General features: G+C 40.1%; 1 long non-coding RNA gene and 1 pseudogene across 1 annotated transcript; both read left to right on the forward strand.

The window, feature by feature from the left end:
- Nucleotides 1-119: 119 nt before the first annotated feature.
- LOC106445701 lies at nucleotides 120-6,176 on the forward strand. Its single transcript, XR_001288531.3, has 4 exons — nucleotides 120-602; nucleotides 1,352-1,553; nucleotides 4,232-4,292; nucleotides 5,904-6,176. It is a non-coding gene; the product is annotated as an uncharacterized LOC106445701 (long non-coding RNA).
- Nucleotides 6,177-7,573: 1,397 nt separating this feature from the next.
- Nucleotides 7,574-10,357, forward strand: LOC106360525 (annotated as a pseudogene).
- The last annotated feature ends 795 nt before the right edge of the window (nucleotides 10,358-11,152 follow it).

Here is an 11,152-nt window from a genome sequence, read left to right on the forward strand (position 1 = left end):
ACCAATTGGGATTTTGACACCATATATTTATTTACTTCGTACATGTGTTGTATTATCATATACATCGTGTAGTTATAGATACATTTTAATACTCTGAATGGATTTCACTGTATTATACTAAACATCGTGTACTTTTTATCGATTCTGTTTCAGATGCTCTCTCGCAATGTGTCGTCACAGTTTCATGTGAAATCAATGAAAAAGAAAAACGCAAAAGCTGTTTCAGATTCTCTAATGGTCCCGTGAGGTGGTGGTGGGCTCTCTAAATTGCCTGTGGCAACAATCGCAATTTCTTAGCTCTAAGTTCTGGAATTTCAGTCATAGTCGTCGAGAGTTTTTGGTTAAAATTTTCAAACTTGATCGAATTTTGGGGGAAGAGTCTGATTAAAAAGCTCTAGTCTTTCCGCAATTTAGCCACTGTTTACTCCATCGTGTAGGGGTTTGATTAGATAAGAAGCCTTTTGGAACGATGCTAAGGGGATATCAAAACAGTAGCTGTTTATATCCCTGGGTGATTTTGCTTTCAGTGTTCTCAATAGTAACAGAGTTCAGGAAAAGACGAGAATTTCTATGGCGCCAAGGGACGGGTCAATGAGCAAATGGTATGTACTGTTTCTGCCTTTCTTTCTAGGTTCGAAATGCAAGCATATAGCTAGTTGTTCGTGCTGCTTTGGATTATATACTTTTATGTTGTCCGTGATGAAAGTCAGATAAATTTCGGGCACTGAGGTTGCTGTTTTTGTACTGATTATTTGTTTCCTGAAAGATTCTAGGTGTCCATGGGGAAGTAGGTTTCAGTTAGGTATGTGATGTTTATTTATCGTTTGTCCTGCATTTTATTGTCTGGGGGTTTTCAGTTTGATGTCAGTTATATAATACGTTTTGCTAGAAATTGGATCAATGTGGAGACATCCACACATCATTTATCATTTCTGTCACAATTTTCAGCTCGAGCTTCTCACTTACCTTGGTTTGTTTTTGATGTTATAGACCATGTCTTTTTTTGCCTGTTCTGGAATCTAAACCATGGCACAGTTCTTGTTAGTATTGTTTTTTTTTTTATATCTGATTCCACCTGCATATGACCACTGCATCACTAATTAGCTGTCAGTCCAAGGCAAGGATTAGCACAAATAGGGATTTATCCGTAGACGGGTATATAGTTTTACAGAGTTGAGGACTCTGTTAGTAATCCCATGTCTATACGTTTGTACATCGGTTCTATGCATATTTACAGGAGACTTCATTCAGTTTTTTTTTTTTTAACTATTCCTCTGTGAAGCTAGCTTTTTCTTTCAGTTACTATTGTCAACATATACAGTCACTCAGACCTTCTGTTTTCCTCGTAAAGGTTTTAGACATAAAAGAAGCTGAAAGGGAAGATGATTCTCTATTGTGTCCTTCAAGAGATGCCAGTCCTAAGGGAAAGCTATTACTTTACTTCTCCAACGCCAAACAGAGGAATTTATGGATGTGGAAACTTTTGAAGCCACAATGGAATATAGAGAGTTTCATAACCACTCTTGAAGCGCCTGCACACTCACTTGTAACCTGTAAGTACTCCATTTGTTTTCTTTTTCAGATTGAGACTCTCTGCCTATTTTTAATTATTGTGTGAGATTGGTTACAATGATCACATTTGAGGGAAGAAAATCAAAATACGTAATAGCAACTCTTTAACATCAGTTCTGACCAGTTTACTGGCTACTCAAATTTATGTGTTTGGAACATCTTGACGGCTCTACTGGTTCTTGTAAGAAATCTCAAGACACAGCACACCTTTTATCTCTTTAAGATTGACCTTCTCTGCCTTGTTTACTTCATAAGTTTGCTGGTGACCTTTGCAACTAATATATAATCTTATCATTTTATTATGTTGCGTGCACAGTTTGGTGGATTGATGTTTTCTTCACACTAACAAAAGTGTAAAATTAGTTTTGAATGCTTGGTAGTGATTTAAGGATTTTAGACGATCAGTTGAATAACATCATTTATAAAACAATTAGAATCAGTCGAGTCAACGTGAGTCAATTCTAAGCTTCTTGACTAATTAAACAAGGATGATGTGAGTTTATCCTCCTAGAATTAGTTAATCACTCAATCTTAAACAAATGATTTTGGGTGTGATTGGTAAACATGTGGCGCAAGTGAGAGTAATTAACGTTGTAGAAAGTGACCCTAGACGTAAATGTTTCTTAAAATAAGAGGGACAATTTCTGCTGTATACAGCTGTGTTCAGCTGAAAATCTTTTCTGAATTTTTCCTGATTGGTAAGTATTGAGCTTAGAGCTCTAAACTGGACGAGACCATGTCCATTAGCCCATATCCGTTTGTCCATTTATTAATTGTGGACAAAGAATGACCATTACCATTAAGGACCATGTTCATTAAGGCCCAAATCCACTAACATCCATATTTATATGGGCTGCCATGGGGTCCATTAAAGATCATATAAGAATATTTTGAATTTCAATCTATAAACCTAAAAAAATTCAAATATAAATTCATAAGATTAAAATTCATCCATAAATTCATAAGTACAACAATACATAAGTTCAAAGATCACACAAATAACATCGGTACATAGCATTAGTTCATAAATACTTAAATATCATCAGTTCATAAATAGCATCATAAATAGCATCATAAACACAATACAAATGGATAGAACGAAACTCAAAGAATCAATCCATATCTACACAAGAACGGATACAAACAAACTGAATGCGTACAGATCCTTTTATCTTAGAAGTGACGAGAAAAATCTTATAAATATAGGAAACTCAGATCAGTAAACTTGAACCTATCTCAAATCTCATAAAACCCAATCTCAGATTCGCAGATCACAAACAAAAATCCATCTCAGATAAAAAAAAACCCAACTCAGATCTCAAACAAAATCATCAATATGAACAAACCCAAAGGATGGAAACTGACCGGAGGAGAAGATGAGAACAGACGGAGTCACAGGAAGAAGTTGAGAACAGATGGAGGAAGGGAGGAGAAGTGGAGAACGGCCTGAGGATAGGAGAAGAAGTGGAGAACATACGGAGGACAGGAGGAGAAGTGGAAAACAGACGGAGGACAAGAGGAGAACAGAGAGCTTCGTCATCGTCGCAATCGCCAAAAGAGACGCCGACTCGCCCAGTTTCGTGAAAAGAGAGAAATGAAATTTTTTTAATTTTTCCCCAAAATTGAAAACCCTAGAAATTTTTCTTTATTGGGCCGTTCAAGTCCTCATTGCCCAATTCCATAAAAACCCATAGATAAATTGGTTTCCAAACTCTGACCACTTAAAGCCCACCTGGAAATATTGACATAATTAGTGGAAGCTCAAATGTATGTGGACATGGACGCCCATCGGACAGCCCACCCAGTTTACAGCTCAATTTGAGCTGAAGATAGAATAGAATATTTAAAATATTTACTCTAAAGTGGTTACCCAGTCACACTCTTTATCCAATAAACTTAAGTATTATATAGTTTAGTCTGGTCAATGGAGTCGTACATGTCCCTTAGACTATGATTATAGGGAGTGCTTAATGTCGGTGCTTAGCATAATTTTGATTAAAAAAGGAAAAAATAAGTGTAAAGCGAAGCGGCGACGCTTAATTGAGCGCCAGAAGCGACGACGCTTAGGGGCACGCGTCATAATGTCTCGACTCTATCTCTCTCATCTCTTTCTCTCTTTCGTGTTCTTTCTCTCCTCTCTATCGCTCTCACGAAAGGAAGAAGGTCAATCGCTCTATCTCTCTCATCTCTTTCTCTCCCGCCGGATGAATCAATCGGCGATTCCGCCTCTCCTTCTTGATTTCTCTTCGATGATGACACCATCGGAGTCTCTCTCGGTGGCTCCGCCTCAAGGTCGTGAAATCTCGTCGAAGACTCCGAATCTCTTTGTTGATCTCTCGTCGACGATGAATCATTGGACGTGTCGCTCGGTTCCTCTACTCGAAGCCTCTGCCTCTCTATCTAGATCGTCGACTCCAATTCCAAATCCTTCATGCATCTCTTAATCGAAAGGTAAGTCAACGATTTGTTTTTAATTTTTAGTTATGAATCCTTCATGCATGTCTTAGATTTGTCTTAGATTGTGCTTGTTCTAATTTGTTTTGGATTTTTTTTGTGTTGTTACCGGTCTGTTGATTCAATCTCTTGTATTTGTTTAAACTTCGTGATGAATTTATATGTGATCTCTGATTGTTTGGATTTTTTTTTCTGACTTTGCGAGATGGTGATCGTTGAAGACACATGAAGCTTCCTCAAACAAGAGAACTACAATCGCAACACAGGTAAATCATATTCCTTTGATCTTTTCAATTGATTGAAAGTGTGATAAAGGTTCTGTGAATAGATTGGTAGGTCGTTGTTGAGTAATGGTTCGCTTTGAGGCTAATTTCGAATTGTAATCGCTATGAATGTGTGTTAGATTAGTTTGTAATAAATGATTGTGTTAGAAATGGTTCTCATAGAGATGATTGTGTATCTGTTCTGAATTTATTCCTTTGTAATAAATGGTTAGGTTAGCGTTAGTGAATGGTTGCTAATAAATGGTTAGATAAAAATGGAGTTGAAGTGTTATGAATGTGTGTTAGATATATGTCACCTCGTTTTGGTTGGGTGTGTTATTAAAGACAAAGTCTTTCTTCTTCTCTTCTATAAATTGTTTCTTCTTCTCTTCTTCTCTTCCATCTATCTAAAAACAGAGTTATTGTCTTCCTCTCTTCTTTTAATCAACCTCGGGTATGGATTCTCATCCATATAGGCAAACGCCAAAGTTTGTTGAACTGCTTACCAGTCAACAAAACATTGTCTTTGGTTTGTCTGAAGATAGTCTCAACTTATCTTCATCACAAGTCCCTCTTTTTGGCTCCCAACCGAGTGAAGATTCCAACTTTGGCGACAGCACTCCTGCAGGGCATCGAGAAAGGAGGAAATGGACGCCAGGAGATGACGTTCTGCTCATCAGCTCGTGGCTTAATACAAGCAAAGACCCTGTGGTCTCGAATGAGCAAAAATCCGGGGCTTTCTAGAAAAGGGTCGCAGCATACTTCGCCGCAAGCCCTAAGGTACAAGGCTATGAAGTCAGAGAGGCGACCCACTGCAAGAACCGTTGGCAGAAGATCAATGATCTAGTCAACAAGTTTTGTGGGGCTTACGAAGCTGCGAGTAGAGAGAGAAGTAGCGGTCAAAATGAGAATGATATTCTCAAACTAGCTCATGAGATATTCTTCAACAACCACCAAAAAAAATTCAACCTTGAGCATGCTTGGAAGGAGCTTCGAAACGATCAGAAATGGTGTGAGCTTTATACTTGCAAAGCCGGTGGAAGCGGAAAGAGGAGGAAGCTTGATGATGGTGCGCATTCCTCAACCTCTCATGCGTCTGAAACCATGAATGATGAAACTGATGAAGTAGCCACTCGTCCCCCGGGTGTGAAGGCATCAAAGGGGCTTGCTAAGAATAAGGCAGAGACTGAGTATCAGAGGATGTGGAAGATCAAGAAGGAGGATATGGCTATGAGGGACATGCTTTTGAAGATGAAGCTGCTGGATAACCTATTGGCAAAAACAGAACCGTTAGCTGAGGATGAGGCAGCGCTGAAGTCGAAGTTCATAACTGAATTGTTGTCTTAATCTAAGTTTATGCATTTAAGTTAATGTTTTCTAAGTCTAATTAGTTTAAGATCAAGTCTAAGTTGTTGTTGTCTTATTGGATTTAAAAACTCTCTGTTTTCTGGAACTGAATATGTATGTTGTTGTTGTCTTGTTATGGATGATATAAGAACTCTCTGTTGTTTCAATGATTATTATGGCTGATCTGTGCTTGTGTTTTATTTGATCATAACACTCTCTTTGTTTTATTTGATCATAACACTCATTTTTGTATCTTCTTTATGTCAGGTCTTGGCTGATATGTGTCTTCTCTTTGCTTGTGTCACGGACGAGCAGTCATGGAGCGTGGAAGACTGTCTTCTGTCTGCTTGTGTCACGGACGAGCTGTCATGGAGCGTGGAAGACTGTCTTCTGTCTGCTTGTGTCACGGATTAGAGTCTCTTGTCTCTTTTTTTTCTTGGTCACAACGTCTTCAATGTATTATTTTGTCACGAGATCTTCAATGATGTATATAATTGTTGTATCACAAAATCACATTTCTACAACACCATCTCTTCTCTCTTCTGGTTTGTGGAAACAATATCATCACTGCAAACTCTACAACACAAACAATCTCTTCATCTCTCATATATTCACCATCTCTCTTTTATTCATTCTCAACACCAATCTCACGCAAACACTACAACACCCATCTCTCATTTATTCACCATCTCTCTTTTTATTCACGAAGTAATCAATTTTTTTTCCAACGAAAATGACATCTTCTTCCCATAACACTTTTGAGGGAGTAGATGATGATAGTTTTGATCAATATTTTGATCAATATCATGATCAACATTTTGATCAATCTTTCGAGAATTTGACCAATGCTTCGGGTGATCAAGGAGAAGAAAGGAAAAGAAGGAAAAAACGAATTCATATTGAAAGAAATCGTGAAGAAGGCAATGTCCGTTTATGGAACGATTATTTCAGTGAAACTCCAACTTACCCTGATAATCTTTTCCGGCGTCGATTTAGAATGAACAGGCCATTGTTCATGCGTATCGTTCTTCGACTCTCAAATGAAGTTGATTTCTTTCGATAAAAGAAAGATGCTCTCGGAAGGGCTAGTCTCTCTCCCCTTCAAAAGTGTACCGCGGCCATTCGTCTCTTGGCATATGGTAGTGCGGCTGATACAGTTGATATCCAGCACCGACTGTTTCAGCGCGGCGAGCTCGTTTATCGTCTGCGCATCAAGACCTACGGGGGTTTGGGCCACGTCATCATCGGCGACATCTTGGTTGGTAGTCTGCGTTGGTGCTGCACCAGTCGCTCTCTCTGTGTTAAACAGATGTCTTCGGTACTGCGCCGTCGAAGCTTCCACGTTCGCAGCGAGGGGGGCTAAGATCTTTGCGAGTGCTGCGATTTGGTCGGTCGCCGCTTTCTGGGCCGCATCTTGTTGCGCAAGGCGCGCCATGATAGTTTCTATTGAAGCGGGTTGGAGTGGTGTCGGAGTCACAGGGAAAGACGCTGGCGTTACTTCAGCGGCTTCACGATCTTCTCCAGAGGAAGAGCCGTCGTTACTCGTCGCCATCTTGTCGACATTACTTTTCTAAAGGTCCCACGGTGGCGGTCAACTGTTTGATCGGGAAACGGTACGGAACGAGAGAACGTTCAGTTTTTAGATGTGGGTTTAAGCAAAGACGTCTTATTAACGGTCGGAAGAGTGTTTCGTCGGTTACAAGGAAAGGAGATGCGTGAAAAGAAAGGTACCAGAGCCTTGAAGGCTTTACCGGAGAAATACGACAAGGCGAGATAACAAAAGTAAAACCCTAATCTGGACGCCCAGTGTGTATCAGTGATTTCGGATCCCTCTTACGTTTTCTTTCCTTCCCCTTTTATAGCTGACCTCACGCTCTTCCGTGACCTAGTTTGTGTCGTCTCTGTGGGCTTTAACTCGCTGGGCCGAGAAGCCCACGATGTCTCGTGGAGTCGTTTCCTCGGGGCGTTTAGTCGAGAAGCCCATCGAAAGCTCTCTCACATTACGCCGAGAGATCGACCCTTCAAGCCGCCGCGCCGAGCCGATGCTCCGCTTCATGTGGGCCGGGCCGTCTGTTCTTCGGACCTTGAGGGATGGTCGAATTTACCATCTACAGGGGAGTGTTTCCTCGGTCTTGGCTCTCTTCCCTCTCCTGGTTTCTGTAGACTTGTCAGTTGATCTCGTGGTGTCTCTTCCGGTGAGGCCATCGGCTCTGGTCTAAGGTTATCTGCTTCGGGTTCTCCGTGGTAGTGGCGCGTGGAGTTAGGATTTGTGGATTTGTCAACTGCGGTCTTGTGCTCTGTGGCGGCGCGTGCGGTTCCATCCAGTCTCGGAGGCTTGATCTAGGGCGTGTCTCTGACCTTTCTCTTGGGGAAGGTGCTGGTTTGATCTGTCTCCTTGGTTTCAGGTGCGGTGGAGTGGCACTTCCGGCGGGTTCTCCTTCCTGAATAATCGCTCTTCCTTGCGGCTCATCGTCTTGTGTGGTCTGTCGTGTTGCTTCGTTAGCAGTCGCCTGGTGAAGCTGTCAATGTTTGTATTGGCTTCTTTGTGTTGAGGTCATCCTTCAGAACCGGACTCTAGGCAAGCCGCATTCTACCGGGTCCGGTGTCTCCTTGTGATATGTAGACCACCTATTGTGAGCTGCTGTGGCTCAGAGACAGCTTCGCTTTAGCTCGCTAGCTTTGTCTTCCTGTCTTGCTCCGTGCGTTTGTCGTTGGTAAGGGTGGGTTAGCATAGTTTTAGCGTAGTGTTGTTTAGATTAGTTTCTTGTTCTATTTAGTTAATCATCCGCTTATGTAACTTTCTGTCACAAATTAAAAATGGTAATAATACTTTAACATGTTTACCAAAAAAAAAAAAAAACTAACACCATGTTTAGGAAGAAAAACTAACAGCATGTGTAGGTAAAATACTATACGTCGGCAACATGGCGTTTCAGACTACAGATTCTTTTCAGAAAAGTTGATTTATTGGATTTACCTGAATTACCGTTTTCTTTGATCCAAAAACACATGATGAAAATTTTGGGATCAGCACATAAATATGCCAGTTTTATATTATAAAATGTAAAAGAGCTTAGATAGTAGTATCTTTTGTGATTTAAAATATCGTTTGAGAATTCTAGTCTATTTTAAATGTGTCGATTCTCTTCAAAAAGATGCATGCACAAGATTATTTGATTTTTTGTATATAAACCGTAATCAGTTGATTATAACGACAACTAGGATAATCATTTTACTCTTGGCCAAAAAAAAGAAAAATCATTTTACCAAAGTAGTGTTATTCAACCATATATTTTAATAGAATTTAAGTCTAAACACTATCTATTATTTGAATGATGATTATAAATTATATTTTGAAATCTAGTGTTATTCAATGAACTAGGGATCTTCGACCCGTGCTTTTGCTTTTTGTTCCGATTTGGTTAGTCGGCATTATCCATCTCCTTTTTTAAATCGATTTTTAGCATTTATTTATAAAAGTTAGTCTATCAAACATGTTGGTTTTGTGTAAAACGAAAGTGATATAACGAAAGTGAACGTGCGAATGGTAAAATTTGACAGTCTCCTCGTGTCACCCCACCACGTACTTAAATTCTACTTTCATGCATTTCTTGATTCTCTGAGAGGTTTGGGATGAAGCGTCTTCATAGTGAAAAGAAACTTGGTATCTTCTTCTGAAGGTTCCAACGGTCTCCCACTTTTTAAACATTTCTCTTCTTATGATCATTGATGGTGTTTGAGTGTTTTGTTCACCATCTTCATTCTTCTTCTAAGTTTTATACTCGTTTTGCTCTCCTTTCACTGCATGTACATCCGCTAAATACTGAAATAAAAATATTTCAAACATTTGTTTATATTAAAAATAAAATAAAATACTTTTCATTTAAAATTTTGCTTCTGTTGTTCTTAATTTAGTACATAATTGCTAGATGCTGAAGCAAGGGTATGACAACGTCATAGGCAAGACCATAGACTGAATCTTTTGCCAGCTTACAATCATGCACAATAAGTGAATTTTAAAAAATATGTTACCTACTATCAATAACAGTTGTTCCACCCGTTTCCAACAACAGTTGTTCCACCCGTTTCAGCTACTCCGCCACCAGCATCTCCGATTACACCTCCACCAGCAGTTACACCAACCGTCTCACCACCACCAGCTCCAAAGGTTGCACCAGTTATCAGCCCAGTAGCTCCGCCTCCACAACCACCACAAAGCCCGCCTGTGCCAGCTCCAACCGTCTCACCATCGCTTGCACCCCGCCTGTGCCAGCTCCAATCGTCTCACCATCGCTTGCACCGGCCTCTCCCCCACCGGCATCACCTTCTCCACCACCAGCTTCACCGCCTCTAGCGCTTACACCAATAACTCTACCACCAGCACCAGCTCCTACCAAGCACAAGAAAAAGCACAAACACAAGAGGCATCACCATGCCCCAACTCCAGCACCCACTCCTCCAAGCCCTCCATCTCCTCCAGTTCTAACAGATTCCCATGACACGTCTCCAGCACCATCACCATTTCAGAACGTGGTAACACTCTCTTACTAAACTACAATCTTTAAAAAGAAACGCACTATCACCAAACTGAATTATATAACAATCTTTAATTTTTGGTTTTACAGAACGGAGTAAATGCCTTGAACCAGCTAGAAGGAAGAGTAGCAATGTGGCTCAGCACTGTACTGGGAACTCTCCTCATGCTGGCTATCACAGCCTAAAGTCTCTAGCTTTCTTCTCACTATATCACCTATGTATCAACTCCAAAAGCTACATTTTTCCCCATTGTATACCAAACTTCTCATTGAGTTAACCTCTGAGGAGTCCTTTGATTCTTCTTCTTCTGGATCAGTGAGAGACCCTAAAACAGTAAACAACTGATTCCTTTGCTCGCATGGTCCCTCCTCTATCACAGGAACAGTTCTTGACCTGGAGAAACAACAAAAGTATGAGATTTTTGTTGACCCATGAAAGGAAAGAGCTAAGCTTTGGGACCTGTGTTGAAGAGCCGATGTAGGAAACAGCTACGCTATGATTATCATCTTCTACGTGAGACAATAAAAAGATGATAATCAGAAACAATTAAATATAAAAGAGCCAAATTAACAGATTCGAAAAAGAGTCTCTTATGTTCGAGGAAATGGAAACAAAAGGCTTGAGAAATCCATGGAGATGTGGTTCTCTTCCAGATTACCGATTACCAGCTTCAGTTTCAGCTTGCGACAGCCATGGAGTTTCAGCATTCAAATATCTCAACTTTTTTTTTTCCTATACGCGCTTCATTTGTCTTTATTTTCACGACGAGACTTTGAGAGTACTCAAAACAGAGTCACATATCTTGTAAATCAGGTTTCGTCTTGAATCAATTTAACATTTATTCAAAACGATAAAAGAGATAGCCAAATAACTGTTTAGATAATCGCTCAAGTATTTACCATGGAAGATTTAAGTAGATGATTTAGCCAGTGAAGGATCTTAACCTGAAAAAGAGATGGAGAATTAACCAAACTTGTCAG

The sequence above is a fragment of the Brassica napus genome, chromosome C1 (genome assembly GCF_020379485.1).
Source record: "Brassica napus cultivar Da-Ae chromosome C1, Da-Ae, whole genome shotgun sequence".
Lineage (NCBI taxonomy): Eukaryota > Viridiplantae > Streptophyta > Magnoliopsida > Brassicales > Brassicaceae > Brassica > Brassica napus.